Raw genomic sequence first — 14299 nt, 5'->3', positions numbered from 1 at the left:
CGGAGCCTGTGCTCCGCAGCGGGAGAGGCCACAACAGTGAGAGGCCCGCATACAGCAAAAAAATAAAAAAAAATAAAAAATAAAAAAAATAAAATGTCTGATTATAGAGCAAAGCAAGGTTATGGTTATGGTGTTTATTCTGTGCATGAATTGATTACAGATCAAAACCAGGATACATCTACATCTATGTCCTAGCAAGTTAAAACAGTCAGAATCCAGGCAGAGTTATATGAAACCTTTGGTGAAGTATGAAGAAATACTTCCTAACAGAGCAACTAAGATAGGGAATAGCTAATTTTTGCACATTTTAAACAGCGTATTCACATGCAGTTGCATCTCAAAAGAACCCTGTGAAGGAGAGTGGGTGTATCACCTCATCCTTATTTTACAGGTGAGGAATATTGAGGTTCAAAGAGATGAAGTGACTTGCCTAAGACCTCACAGCTAATAAACTAGTATTTGATACTCAAATCCTGCTTAGTACTCTTTACACCACACCATGATTAAACTCCTACAAATTAGACTTTTGCTAGAATCTCTCTGGGCTTAATCAAATCAATATGAGCAGATGGCAGAGGAAAGGAAATCCATTCCCACCTTATTCCTTGAAGGCTCTTGATAAAAGATAGAAGATGCAATGTGGGGCCCTTTATTCTGTTGTTCTAGTAAAAAAATGTTTTCTGTTTCTGAGTAGACAACAATATAATGTGTGAAATGTATTATGGCCAAATTAATAGCATCATACCACAGAATTATTTTGCCCCCAATGTTATGTAACCAACTGTTTCACTGCAGCGATCAAGTAACCTCATCTATCATCTATCATGTGAATAGGGATAAATATAAACCCAACAGTAAGTAGGGAAGAACTAATGGGGCGTCAGGAGTTGGGGAGTTTGCCTACACACCCACCACTACGACCCTAGACAAAGGTTACTAACTGGCACTTATGACACAACGAGGTCTAAGTGAGAATCATATTATGGAAAATTTTAGGCAGATAGTATGGCTATTGCATGCAGGACTTAGGACCAATTTCTTAAAGTAAATATAATAATCATTATCATGTATTGAATACCTTATATGTGTCAACTAGAACACACAATACTTTATTGCCATTTTATCATTAATTATTAAAACTAATCTATTGTGATGTACATATTTTTTCCTGTTTTTTTAATTTTTAAACTTTTTTTGGAGTATAGTTGATTTACAATGTTACGTTAGTTTCAGGTGTACAGCAAAGTGAATCAATTTTACATACACATATATCCACTCTATTTTTAGGTTCTTTTCCCATGTAGGTCATTACAGAGTATTGAGTAGAGTTCCCTATGCTACACAGTAGGTTCTTATTGTTATCTATTTTATGTATAGTAGTGTGTATATGTCAACCCCAATCTCCCAATTTATATGTCCCCTCCCCCCCTTATCCCCTGGTAACCATAAGTTTGTTTTCTACATCCATGACTCTACTTCAGTTTTGTAAATAAGTTCATTTGTACCCCCCTTTTTTTAGATTCCACCTAAAAGCAATATCATATGATATTTGTCTTTCTGTGTCTGACCTACTGCACTCAGTATGACAATCTCTAGGTCCATCCATGTTGCTGCAAATGGCATTATTTTGTTCTTTTTTTATGGCTGAGTAATATTCCATTGTATATATATGTACCACATCTTCTTTATTCATTCCTCTGTTGATGGACATTTAGGTTGCTTCCATGTCCTGGCTGTTGTAAATAGCATTGCAATGAACATTGGGGTGCATGTATCTTTTTGAATTATGGTTTTCTCCGGATATATGCCCAGGAGTGGGTCATATGGTAGTTCTACTTTTAGTTTTTTAAGGAACCTCCAAACTGTTCTCCATAGTGGCTGTACCAATTTACATTCCCACCAACAGGGTAGGAGGGTTCCCTTTTCTCCCCACCCTGTCCAGAATTTATTGTTTGTAGACGTTTTGATGATGGCCATTCTAATCAATGTGAGATGGTATCTCATAGTAGTTTTGATTTGCATTTCTCTAATAATTAGTGATGTTGAGCATCTTTTCACTTGCTTTTTGGCCATCTGTATGTCTTCTTTGGAGAAATGTCTATTTAGATCTTCTGCCCATTTTTTGATTGGGTTGTTTGTTTTTTGATACTGAGCTGCATGAGCTGTTTGTATATTTTGGAGATTAATCCCTTGTTGGTGGTTGCTTCGTTTGAAGTATTTTCTCCCATTCTGAGGGTAGTTTTCCCATTTTTAAAATAAAAATACTCAGACCACACAGCTGATAATCAGGGAAGCTAGGATTAGAATGTCATTGTATAGAGTGCTAAAGCCCATTCATTACCTGACAACTTGGCTATATTACACAATTAGAATGTGTAAATATTATGGTAGATATGAGTCTACCATTGAGTCCCAATCCTTCACATAGGAAGTTAGTAAATTACCTCTAACGAGAAATTCTTAGGTCTCTGTTTCAGTTATCTTTTATCTTTTATCTATATGTTGCCATTTTCCCTCTTTTATGTTCTGCAGTCTTCTTCTGGGTGTGGTGAAGACTTAAACATTCCTTCTGCAGTAACCTAATCCCTAGTTGTTCTGTTTCCAGTTATTTGGACTTCACTGCTAACTCCCTTTGCTCCCAGCTCCTGCTCGCATGCTCTTCTATTCTGGAGTTTCTGTCTCCTGATGACTTATCTTCATCTTCCCGTCATTACTGTTGTAGCTCCCTGATACACCATGCTCCATTTCTATCACTTGATGTCTGGCACATTCTCTGTTTTTGACATTATGTTTCATGCAATTGTCCTGTGACATTCATGCCCATGAAAATTTGCCTTCTCTTCTATGGGCCAATTCTTAGAACCTATCCACAATTAACCTTCTAAAAAGTTAAGGATTTACTTATTTTCATCTACAGTAGCCACCAGGCACAGTGCCCACAGGAGGACTATTTCCTTAGGACAGTTCTCAAACTTTCACCTGTATAAGAATCACCTGAAGGACTGGTAAAAACACAGAATGTTGAGCCCCACCTCCAGAGTTTCTGATTTAACTGGTCTTGGGACAGGGATAGATCAAGTTCTGAGACTTTGCTCTTCTAACACATTCCCAGATGATGTTTATATTAGACGTCCAGAGACCACACTTTGAAAACCACTGCCTTAGACTGAGTAGAAAAGAAGACCCATCTACCATATTCACATCTCATAGTACTCTTGTTGAGAACTCAGTCAGTTTGACCATTTATTAAAACTGTCTACCATATCTCAGCACATTTATAGGTAATGTGTATAAAAAGATAAAGAAGGCTTTACCCATGATTTCAAGGAATTCATGGCTTGATAGGAGACACATGTAAATGAATAAATGCATTACAGTATAATAAGGCCTATGACAGTGGTAAAACAAGATGCAGCCAGAAGACAAAGAGGTGGTGGTTACTTCTTTCCCTTAGAGATTACATCAGGCTTTATTAAGTGGAGGTAACAATTAAAAGGAGCCTTTGGAGGAGGTACAGGTGGCCAATTCTAGGCCATTAGAAGTGTGTTAAAACCACAGAAATCAAATGTTTGGGGAGTTGTGGGGGATTGGTAGGCTTTTGGTATGGCTTAAGTGTTGAATGAAGTGGAGATATTAAAAGGATATGATTGAATAAATAGTGAGATTGGGCCTTATGTGTGATCTAACATGCCTTTTTCCTGGGGTTGAGAGGGTAATTTGAGTGTTTCTATCAGTCAAGAACATTACTAGACTTGAGCTTTAGAAGTATCACTGTGGAAGATGGTTGGAAGGAAGGAAGAATGGGATGACAAATAGAAAGGGTGGATACCCTAGAAGAAAAAGAGAGAGACTAAAAGAGTGGGATACCACAGATTTTGATACAAGGGAAAATTCTGTTTAAGTTGGAAATACTCTGTAGACATTGTATTGTGATAATTTCCTTATATGCCTGCCTTACACAGTATACTAAAAACTCCTTTGGTCATCTTTGTATCATCAGTATCTATGGTAGTGCCTGGATTAGTATGAGCTCAAGAAATGTCTGAATGAATAGAAAATTAATGAAAACCAGATTATCATTTACTTCCTTTGGATTTCAATCCCATTTTCTAAAAAATGGGGAGGAAAAGATCTGTTTCATTCTCCCCAGAATATGACAAGTGAATGGATGAATATTAATAAGGTGATATATACTTATTAGGAAGCAAGTAGAAATGGGTGGCATCCTGGTGATGGAATTTATCACACAAATGATAACCAGTTGAACCTTCATTTATTTGAATAAAATTTCTGAAATTATCTCCAAATTGCTTTGGTAAAGATAGCTGGACTGAACTAAAAGTCTTATTATGGAAGTCTTCAAATGTCCGTTAATTCTTTTGTGCAGGGAGATTAATTTGCAGATTTGCCCATTCCTATGTGCAACCAAGGCATTGCTGGTTCTGTCAGATAATTTTCTCAATTACATCTCTAGGCAATTAAATAAATTGCAAGGAAATAGTCCATTACTTTTGGAAACTCCCGTTCTGAGAGGAGTGAAATTCTTACCCTTAAGAGACTAGGTATCATTGGTTTAAAAGAAATTTTAAAAATAACTGCGTTTTAATCTTATCTATCTACTTTCCTGATTGCTCCTTTCCGTAACATTCTAGCATTGGCAAGATCAAGACATTTTCCTGTTTCTGTGATTTTACTTCTTCTAATAGCAACATAAAAGTTCAGGGATATAGATTCTAAATACAGAAGAAATAACAAAGTAAGAACTACATTAAGACACATGCTAGAGATGTTTCTGAACCTAAAAGATAACTTCCTAGAAAAAGAGGGGGGAAAGTAGTTATAAAGTAAAGAAGGAGAATTTTACTTTTTTTTTTCAACAGGGGCTGCTAGTTGGCAATGATGAAATGTCTTCAAAAGTATGAAGGCAAAGGATTCTGAACCGTGAATTCTAGACCCATTTAATCATGGGGAAAATAGAGGTTCTTAAACATGAAAAGGATTTGGAAAATATACTAGATGCATGTTGTTTTTTCCTGAAAAATAATGACTGAAAGATATGGTCCAGCAAAACTAAAAAATAATTCAAAAAAAGAGTAAGACGTCAGATACAAGAAATAGTGTGAGCAAAGAAACCAACAAAATCCATCCTTAAGCTGAAACCAGTTTTCCTCAGTGGAGATGCTGTGGGCATTTTGGGTAACAACTGCTTGTTTTGTAGACTGTCCTGCCTGTTGCAAAATGCCTGCCATCTATGATCCCCAATTTTAAAGAAAGAGTTCTGAGAACAACAGGGACATACCATTTTTTTTAAGAACAATAATTCTGGGGGTGAGTCACTGATAATGTTTATTGTGGTACTTTGTACTATGAAATTAATATCTCAATGAAAACAATATGAACATGACAAAAGGCAACAAAATGTGAAGTATATGTCACTCTAACCTTCATTCTTGCTTCCCAGACTGTTTTCAACTTCTTGTAATACTGCCCGAACATATTTATGAATGTGAGCGTATTATATACACATATTCATCTATAGCTTCCTCATCTACTCCCACCTATATATCTGATGGATCTTTCTATTCATACCAACTTATCTTTGCATAGCATATTCAGATTCTATAAATATATTTATTTATTTTCTTCAGTGTGGCAGGTCTTGTTGAAGTAAAAACGAATATAGGACAAAATCACTATTGCTGACTCTGAGGGAAAATATTAAAATATAATTTCCTTGATGGTATAAATAGCACTGTTCCACAAAATAACAAACTTGGGAAAGAAAGTTATCAGAAAAAACGTAATTCATGCTCTTTTTAAATCTGCCACATCAGTGAAATGTTGTGAACACACATGTATTATTCTTTTCCACATTTACAAAATGTAACTGTAGGTAGATGGTTGTCTTGGGAGCTCTAAGTCCACTTTTCCAACAGTTGTCTCCTTATCCCCAACCCAAGTAACTCTCTTCAGTATAGTCTCAGATTTCATTATCAGATTGCCCTATTGATTCTGAGGGGAAAAAATTATAGAAGATCCTAGGGGAAGTTAAATCAGAATAATGTAAGGTTCTCCTATAGGTTTTCTCATTCATATATTTGAAACCAGAAGATTCTGCTTTTCCATACAATTGATCATATCAGATATATGCATGCCTGACTAGATTATCTGTGAAGTTGAACGTTAAACATGGCTGATGGGACATTGAGTGTTGCCCATTTCCTTTTTTCTTACTTTTATTCACTGTGATTTTTTTCATATCTCACCCATCGAATTTTATTGATTTAATAACCCAATATAGAATATGTCTCATAAAGGGTGAGAGAAACAACTTTAGAGAAAAAAATAAAGGGAATGTCCAGAGTTAAAATAAGTGGAAGCAGGCTTCCCTGGTGGCGCAGTGGTTGAGAGTCCGCCTGCCGATGCAGGGGACACGGGTTCGTGCCCCGGTCCAGGAAGATCCCACATGCCGCGGAGAGGCTGGGCCCGTGAGCCATGGCCGCTGATCCTGCGCGTCCGGAGCCTGTGCTCCGCAGCGGGAGAGGCCACAGCGGTGAGAGGCCCGCGTACCGCAAAAAAAAAAAAAAAAAAAAAAAAAATAAGTGGAAGCATAAAGGGCACTAGCAACAAGTAACTGCTTGCCATATTGAGGCACTATGGGAGATTCCCAGGATGCCCAGAGGTGCTATTATATTCACGCTGCCTGACTTGATAACATTCTCTTAGGATTTACAGCAACTTCCAGAGCCAACTGAGGTTTTTTCAGCGTATTCTCCACCTCCTCTTCCATATTCTTAATGTTCTCAAAAGTCATTGGAAGGGATTAATGATAAAGGATGTAGAATATTTTTCCTTTTAAACCTTGAGGGAATTAATCATGTCTGAGGGACTTTTTAGCTTTTATGTGAGGGTACAAAGATCTAAGTAATCTCTAAGGACCTTTTGTTCCAATGATTATATAAAATTTTTAATTAAAATGTTGGAATAGAAAGAATGATAAATTTAGTGAGTGGAAGGTCATAAATTTTTTTAAGCAGGGAAATCAAAACAAACTAACATGCCAACTCTATTGGTAAGAGATACTTCTGGCTGAAAGAAACAAAAATTTCACCCAAGAAGATGTTACAAAGTTGATAATGGTAGGTATTGTTGGTGCAGCTGCCCCTCAGTGTCATTAAGGACCCAGATTGTTTCTCTTTTTGTGTTCCACCATCTTGGGTGTGTTAGCTTTTGGTCTTCATTCTTTGACATCATGATGGCAATGGAGTTTCCACAGCTCCATAGTGAAGTCTGTGATCAATACAGGAAGAAGGGAAGTAGCCCGTATGGCCACACATATCCCTTTTATCAGAAAAGCAAAATATTCTTAGAAGGACACTGGCATACAACCCCTTACAACTCACTGCTTGAATGCAGGTCATATGGTCACTTCTAGCTCATGAAGGTTGATAAACCAATTCTCTGGTATTTTTATCCTTTATAGTGAGAAAAAAGAAAGGCGTGGAGGGTTTGGATGGCTATTAGGCAAGACAACCAAGAGTATCTGCTACACAAACTGAATTAATTGGGTTTTATGAATCCTTGCCTCATGTACCATCTTGTGACTCTAGAAGATAAATTCATGAAAATTGGCATTGTGGGAGAAAACTTCCTGCAGTGCTTTATTGTGATAAACTGTTCTTTCTGTATATAAGTCCTTGGGTTGGTTAATAGGGAAAAAATTACCATGAATTAAAAGTGACTTATTAAAAATGTCATTGTATTAAAAATAAAAAATAATTTAAATCCTAAACAGAGATTTTGAGAAAATTATTGGAATTGGTTCTTTTTTTAACTTAAAAATCAGCTGCATAAGCTCTTGACCAAAATTTTCAAGTTAAAAAAAGACTAATGTCATTGTTTGAAAAATAATGTGGTAAATAGAGATTTGAGAAATTAAATGGATGTTATTGGAATCTATAATCGTTAGATTTCTAATGAAGATGCTTCAAACAGACAATCAAGCTTCGATGGTTTGGATGAATCATTCTCATTCTTTGACTTTGTTACTTACAGAGCATTTTCCTTTTTAATTGCAGACTGAATATATTTCAAATTATGTTGCTAATAATTATTGATGAGTGAATTGCACAGGATTGTGAAATTTGGTTTCACTTGAATAAGAAACGTCAAACAATTGAGCAATTAAATTCATTCCAATCAACTGAGCTTCTAGAAAATTGGCTTGAAATGGCATTGAGGAATCTAATTGAACTTCTACATATAGTATGCTAATATAACTGTGGGCCAAGGATTTAGCATCATTAACTAATATTTGAAATTAAAGAAGAGTTTAAAGATTATCTCCAGTCATCCCAGATGGTAAGGTGGAAGTAAGTGAAGTTTAAATTAACTCCCTTAATTCTGCAGGTAAAGAGTCTTAGTTTAGAAGAGATTAAGTTACTTGATCAAAATAGTTTAAGTAGTTAGTTAAATCAAGAGTTGGAACCAAATTGGCTTAACTCTTGTGTCAATATGCAATCCACTAGTTTTATATTTTTCTTTAAAAATATTGGTCACATAACTATTTTACTTGCTACTTTACTTGCTTCTTCAGAAAACTGATAGGAATAAAATTTATGGGCAAGCCAAGATTTGTAAATAATGTTAATGTATGAGAGATATGGGATTAAGGGGTTTTCATGTACATATTAATGTAGCCCATCAAAGAAGCAGTAATCCATGTAGCTAGAAACAAACAAAATCTTGGACTTAGAAAAAAAGTAAGGCATCTTATCAAAATCAGATAACAGAAAAATGCCTCTCCATTGTATTCCTTTTATATTATGTTCTCTAAGAAATCAGTTTGAGGGGAGGACAATGAAAATATTTGTTGCAGCCAAGGGATTGAGTTCTCTTCTGGGGAATTGTAAAGGTAGTTAGAGAAAGAAGGGAGGTTTTCTGTTAACCCCATCTGTAATCTTTTATATTTGTTGGGGTCAAAGTTTCCTTGCAAGGCTAAAAATAGTTTGTCATTTTTCCCAGTAAGAGTGTTTTCTGTGTAATTCAACATTGGATAATAACGATTGCTAGCATTTAGTGTGCGCTTTTTTTTTTTTTTTTTGTATCAGGAACTGCACCTGTTTTGAATGCTTTTTCTTAATTGACATTCACAAAAACCCTATGAGATAATGTGATATTCATTAGAACTTATCACAAATATTTCTTGTTCTTCTAGGCAGTGATAGGATTGCTCTTCTCTCCCCTCTTGGAGTTAGGAATGATCATATGTCTTGCTTTTAGCCAATGAAATGTAAGCAGAAGTGATGAGTGCCATGTCTATGGAAGCTTTAAGAGCCAATGTGCAATTCATCAGGATCTCTCCTCTGCCATTACAATTAGCAATGTTTCAAAGAGTGGTACTCTCTCTTAGCCTGCATCTTAGAGTGAGAACCACTGAGGCACAGTTCTAGCTGCCTTGCAATGTATAAAGGTACAGGGAATGAGAGAGAAACTTTGTTTTGAACCATTGAGATTTTGCAGGTTGTTACTGCAACATAGCCTGGTCCATTCTGAGTGACGTAGGTAATTATTTTTACTATCTTCTTCAATTTACGAAGAAGGAAAATAAGGATAAGTTATTTGTCCATAATGACACCACAAGTTAAATAGAACTTAACTCGAGTCAAACCAAGCAATCTGACTCCATTGCTCACATGCTTAGCCACCATTTTATATATAACTGTGAGTAATACACTTATTGTGAAGAGGAATGTCCACTAACATGATGCAGAGCCCTGTACTTAATTTCTAAGCATAGAGATGTGATTATCACTTTTAATTCATTTAACCTTGACATTTTTCATATTTACAAATCATTTTCACGTGCAAAAAGCCCACTGCTTATTAATCCAATAGGATATGCCTGAATGGTGTTGTCCTCAGAGAAGAAAAGAGTATGGTCATCAAAGCATATCTCCAGAGATCATTTGCAAACACCCCTCTGTTAGTCATGTCGAGCTGCCATAACAAAATACCACAGACTGAGGTTTTGGGGGTTTTTTTTCTCACAGTTCTGGAGGCTGGGAAGTCCAAGGTCAGGGTGCCAGCCCATTTAGTTCCTGGTGAGGACTCTCTTCCTGGCTTGTAGACAGCTACCTTCTCGTTGTGTCCTCACATAGCAGAGAAAGAGTGCATGTCTCTTTCTCTTCTTATGATACCATTTGCCCTATCAGATTAGGGCCCCACCATTGTGCCCTCATTTAGCCTTTATCACCTCCTCAAAAGCCCTGTCTCCAAATACAGACACATTGGGGGTTAGGGCTTCGGCATATGAATTTTGGAGAGACACAAACATTTGACCCATAGCAATCTCCTAGGAGCCCTGAACAATTTAAGAAAGCTTTAATAATAAGTACTCACTTCCATTTATTTCCAAGTGTTTCATGTCTCTATATATGAGACTGGAAAGAAATTCCAATGAGAAGTATTTCATTCATTCATTTATTCACTTATTTGACACATATTTATTAAGCATCTATTTATGTGCCATATTATTCTAGGCACTGAGGAGCAGCACTGAACAAAAATTTCTTTCCTTCACGAAATTTATGTTTTAATAGGTATATATCATATATTATGCCAGAGTAATATATTAATAAAAATAAAGCAGATTAAAAGTATAGAGAATCATGGGGGCCAGAATTTCTACTTTTCAATAGTAGTCAAATAAATCCTCTCAGGTGAGCTGACTTTTATGGAAAGACCTAATAGTTATAGCTTTAACATCTTCAAATATTAAAACTGAAAAGATAATGAGAGAGCATATTCTCAGATTCCTTCATTTTACAGAAGGATAAACTGGGATCTAAAATAGGCATTGGCAAACATTTTTCTTTAAAGAGCCCAATAATAAATATTTTTTATTTTGTACACTAGACAATCTGTGTCATAACTACTCAACTATAGTGTTGTAGCACAAAAACAGCCATAAATAGTAAGTAAACAAAGAGCATGTTCTAATAAAACTTTATTTACAAATTTTGGCAACGGGTAAGATTTGTCTTTCCATCTGCAGTTTGCCCATCCCTAATCTAGAACGATAAAATGACTTCCCCAGGGTCACACATTTGCTGGTTGATGACAGCAGAGAGGACAAACATGTTTCTGCTGTCTTTGAAAACAACAAAGACACCTTTAGAGCAGATTGTCACAGATAAGAGACAGAGTTAAATAAACAATAATATGTCATGGGTGAAAAAAAACTATCCACTTAACTGCTGGCGCCTGAATTTCTTTTAGGGAAGGAACTGTCTTTGTTTAGGAAAACATCTTGGTAAGCTACTTCTGGCAGAAGGTGACAGGCTGAGGGCTGAAATTAGCAGGAAGCAGTGAAATCAAATGGATGGCTCAGTGGCTCTGTGGAAAAGGGGAGTTAGAGAAAGGGAAAGAGGGAAGAGCCAGTCTACAGAACACCGTGGTAGAAGAAGGCATTTTAAGAAAAATACGTCTAATCAATTTTTAATCGGCTGTGTTGTTGCAACACAAACCCTCTATTGTCCTAACAAATTAAGAAAACACTGATGCACAATTCAAAGGCCTTTTATGAATGGGCTTTTGACGATGTGTGCGTGGGAGTAGGAGGAATTAAGTCAGGAAGCTGAGTTTTGTCTGAGCCACTTCTTTGTGTGTGTGTGGCATTTACTCAAATCCCAACCTTTGATAGCTCAACCATCTTTTTTCTCTATTCCTATAGTTAAACACTACCAGGGAAGTCCCTGTTAACAGGGCATATTGGTCCAGTTATAAATTTTTAAAAACTCCATCCTCAAAGGGGCCCTCAACAGTGCCCACAGTCTCTTTGCAGCAGTTATTTCAAACTTTACCCACTCTACTCAAAACATCAAGTCTCCCCCTGCTCCTTTCCACCTATCATATGATAACCATTTTCAATGAAAAGAGAAAGCATCAGATGGTAACTCCCTTATCTTCCTCCCACCTAACATACTAATCAAGGAACCTCTAACTTTGGAGTATCCTCCTTCCCTTCTGTGAAAAGAGAGGAAAGGCTGCCCCTCCTCCTATATAAGGTAGAAACTTCTGCCTTATTAACTGTACACTGTTTGTTTTCCCTTATCACTCTCACACTCCAAACTCTCTGTGGAACTAAATCCTTCACATCAGTGCTTAAGTCGTTATCATTTAAAAAAAAAAGGAAAAAAAAATCTTCCTCTGCCACTACCATCTACTGCCCTTTCTTTCTTCTCTCCTTAACCACTTAGCTTCTTGAAAGAGTCATTGGCAAAATTGTCCTCATTTCCTTATTCCCCCCACCCCACTTCTCAAACCCCTCTAATCTGGACTTTTCCCAGCACTGTCATCTCACCACATCCAATGGAAAATTTAAATTCTTACCTTATTCAAGATTCCACAGCTCTTGACATTGTTGACCACTCCCTTCTTGATAAACTTTAACCCTTTGGCTTGGAAGTCATTACCCTCCCTTATTTGTTTCCCTCTGCTCTAACTTCTCACTGATCACCTTATTTGCAGTTTCAAACTCTTCTGCTCCCAGGACACCCAATGTTGAAGTTTCTCAAAACTAAAACTTAAGTTCTTTTCGTCTTACTCTATGTTCTCTTATTAAGTGATCTTATTGTCATTCAGGGTTTCAATTAGCACCCATAAGCTGCTGATTCAAATTTTTATTTCTACAAACAAAACTCTCCTTGGGGGGCTTCCCTGGTGGCGCAGTGGTTGGGAGTCCGCCTGCCGATGCAGGGGACGCGGGTTCGTGTCCCGGTCCGGGAGGATCCCGCGTGCCCTGGAGTGGCTGGGCCCGTGAGCCATGGCCGCTGGGCCTGCGCGTCCAGAGCCTGTGCTCTGCAATGGGAGAGGCTGCAGCAGTGTGAGGCCCGTGTACCGCAAAAACAAAACAAAACAAAAAAACTCTCCTTGGAACTCTAGACCATAATTTCAAATGCCTATTTGATATTTCTTTTTAGATGTCTTCAAATCCATGTCAAAAATCAAATTTATGGTCTCCTTACTTGGTCCTCTTACTGAAGAGTGAATGGCATCACCATCCAACTACTTATATAAGGAAGAAATTTAGAAACAATCCATGACTCTTCCTTAAACTTCAATCCTCATATCCAATTAATCACAAAGCTGTCAATTTTACCTCCTAAATGTATGTCAAATTTCCCATGTCTTTCCATATCTACTGCCACCACCCTAGCCTAAGTAAGCTATGTCCAATCGTCAAGTGGACTACTGCAATAGCCTACTTTAATTCTTGGCCTCTCCACTCGCTCCTACTCCAAATTGGGATAATAGAGATGCTAATTTGAAATGCAAACCTGATTAGACCATATCTCCATTACATCAGTGGCTTTTCATTATTGTTTGGACAGTGACCACAATCCATTACGTGGCCTACAATTTCTTACATGACATTGCTATTTTTCCAATGTCATTTTGCACCACAGTTCCTCCTGGTTTCTGTACTTCAGCCCCAGTGACCTTCCCTTATATTTTCCTTCCCACCATGGGGCCTTTCCATATGGAACTCTCCATCTGCATCAGATGGTAACTCCCTTATCTCCCTGCCCCCCAACATACCAATCAAGGAACCTCTAACTTTGGGGCATCCTCTTTTCCTTCTGTGAAAAGAGAGGGCTGCCTCTCCTTCTATATAAAGTAAATCCACCTCATGAACCGTACATTTTCTGTTACCCTTTAGCACTCTCGTATTCCAAACTCTCTCATGGAACTGAATCCTTTACATTAGGGTTCAAGTCATTAAATGAAACATGGAGTTTTCTTACCCTCTCCTTTAGTTTAGTTAACTCTTGCAATTCTTTTGGGTCACATATTAATGGCATTTTTTTTTTTAAGGAAAGCTGTCTCTAACCTCCTAGGCTAGACAAAATAAGTGTTTTTGTAAACATTCTCTTCTCCATCTTTGCACTTACCATTCATAATCTTCTAGTTATTCGTATCGTTATTTAACAAATGTCTCCACCCCACACTAGCCTATTGTTTCCCCTAAAACCAGCCCAGTATCTCACATGTAACGTGGCCTAACAGATAATAAGCCCTCAATAAATATTTGGTAAGTGAATAATTGATGCTGTGCAGAATACACTGGATAGTAAAACACTTATACAATGACTCTTGCAAAATAAACAGGAGAGTAAAGCCAGAGGTGATCATGAGCGTGACCTCTCTAAAAATAGGCAGAAATTCAGAAAATGACATTAAACTTTCTACAAGACATGAAATTGGGAGGTAAACAAACTTCTCTACGCTATGGCTG

This window comes from Hyperoodon ampullatus (genome assembly GCF_949752795.1).
Source record: "Hyperoodon ampullatus genome assembly, chromosome: X".
Lineage (NCBI taxonomy): Eukaryota > Metazoa > Chordata > Mammalia > Artiodactyla > Ziphiidae > Hyperoodon > Hyperoodon ampullatus.
This window is presented reverse-complemented; position numbering follows the sequence as displayed.